Raw genomic sequence first — 2,500 nt, forward strand, 5'->3', positions numbered from 1 at the left:
TAACGTAACCCACGTTGTCCCTTAACGTAACCCACGTTGTCCCTTAACGTAACCCACGTTGTCCCTTAACCTAACCCACGTTGTCCCTTAACCTAACCCACGTTGTCCCTTAACCTAACCCACGTTGTCCCTTAACCTAACCCACGTTGTCCCTTAACCTAACCCACGTTGTCCCTTAACCTAACCCACGTTGTCCCTTAACCTAACCCACGTTGTCCCTTAACCTAACCCACGTTGTCCCTTAACCTAACCCACGTTGTCCCTTAACCTAACCCACGTTGTCCCTTAACCTAACCCACGTTGTCCCTTAACCTAACCCACGTTGTCCCTTAACCTAACCCACGTTGTCCCTTAACCTAACCCACGTTGTCCCTTAACCTAACCCACGTTGTCCCTTAACCTAACCCACGTTGTCCCTTAACCTAACCCACGTTGTCCCTTAACGTAACCCACGTTGTCCCTTAACGTAACCCACGTTGTCCCTTAACGTAACCCACGTTGTCCCTTAACGTAACCCACGTTGTCCCTTAACGTAACCCACGTTGTCCCTTAACCTAACCCACGTTGTCCCTTAACCTAACCCACGTTGTCCCTTAACCTAACCCACGTTGTCCCTTAACCTAACCCACGTTGTCCCTTAACCTAACCCACGTTGTCCCTTAACCTAACCCACGTTGTCCCTTAACCTAACCCACGTTGTCCCTTAACCTAACCCACGTTGTCCCTTAACCTAACCCACGTTGTCCCTTAACCTAACCCACGTTGTCCCTTAACCTAACCCACGTTGTCCCTTAACCTAACCCACGTTGTCCCTTAACCTAACCCACGTTGTCCCTTAACCTAACCCACGTTGTCCCTTAACCTAACCCACGTTGTCCCTTAACCTAACCCACGTTGTCCCTTAACCTAACCCACGTTGTCCCTTAACCTAACCCACGTTGTCCCTTTGCCTAACATAGTTCACTGCTCGGAATCTCTGGTGTCGTTGTTATCCTCATGTAGATGTCTTGCGAGTGTTGCTTACTTTCCACATATTCCCGCTATCCACTGTCAATTGTACTGCAATAGGACTATATCGCCCCCCCCCCCCCCTCTGCCCCTCTCTTTGTGTCTCCGTCCTCTCAAGCTGGTCGGTCTGGCGTTTGAGTGTTAAATGAGCCTCGCAGCTGTTCAGTTGCGTTCAGATGTCGACGCCCTCAGTGTACGTCGTGGTATGGTCTGTGTCCATTGTCCGCTGATGTCGTACGCGTAACCCACACGCTGTACCGATCATCGGTAGTTACGTACAGAGTGAAGTAGTGTGATACGTGTGACCGTACGCTGGCTGTGCCCAACGGTGTCGAATCTCAATTTCCATATGTTGTGCTCGATGCTACTTGTCTCGTCTCCCAATAACAGCTAGGTTGCACTGTGGTACGCCGTAGAGGCGTGTGGGAGGAACGTACGAACGCATTGTATGTCACCCTGGGTCGCTGGGGGTGGTGGTGCGGTGAGTCAGGTCAGGTCAGCGTGAGCCGTGTGATGTAGTGACGCGTGTATTCCGACTTTGTCGTATTGCCTCACACAAAGTGCTACCCTGGTGGACCGCGTTCCATATCTGGGACATGCCGCAGATGCCGGTTGACAGTGGATCGCGGAAGGGACATCGCATACGTGCGCGGGCCACCTTCCACGTGTTCTCTTCTGCACATGTCGCAGTGTGTATGTGGTCTGATGTAGCGTGTCGTGACACATGACATCCTGGCATGCAAGAATTGTTGAATTCGCAAATGTAGGTGGACATCTACGTTTACTGCCCAAGATACGCAAATGAACTGGAAATCCGTTGTTGAGCGGTTGTTCACGCTGGAGGTGAATCTGTGATGGCGACGATCGGTACAGCTATTAACCGGTTGTTTCAGCGGTACCCGCCACATCCACACACGTGACTAGGCCCATGTGGGTATGAAGCGATACGCGGCGGTGGCTTGGTGGGACTGTTCCCGGCCGGTGAAGGGGGGCCGCCCGGCGTGTTGGCCGCGCGCTGCGTGGGCGCACGCGCAACAGGCGGCTGGTGGGGGGCGCCGAGTGGCAGGAGCGCCAGCCGACGGGCTCGGCAGGCGGCGCAGCTACGCTGCGGCGCACCCTGCACGCGGCGCCTGGCGGCCAAAGTTGGTTCAGCCGAGCCCGGTGCGAAGCGCGGTGGACATCTGCAGTGTGCTGGTCTGATTGAGGACTGTGTGCGTTGAGGATGCGCCGCCGCCTGGCACTCGGCGCCGCGACGCCGTCTGCTGCTCGGTCGCCCCAGCGGTTCTCGCAGGTGGTTTGTATCGCAGTTGTGCGGACGTGTTGGCGCGTGCGCTGTGCTGGGAGAGTTCGCTTCTGCACCCAAGTGGGGCTTTGCCCTTGTGTGGCGCTGGCGTTGGAGCTGCCGGTCACCATAGGTGGCGCGTGTTGTCTCCCGCCGGCAATGCCACGACAGCACGCTCCCGGGCCTCTGTCGGCAGCGGCAAGCTCAGTT

The sequence above is a fragment of the Schistocerca gregaria genome, unplaced genomic scaffold, assembly GCF_023897955.1.
Source record: "Schistocerca gregaria isolate iqSchGreg1 unplaced genomic scaffold, iqSchGreg1.2 ptg001259l, whole genome shotgun sequence".
Lineage (NCBI taxonomy): Eukaryota > Metazoa > Arthropoda > Insecta > Orthoptera > Acrididae > Schistocerca > Schistocerca gregaria.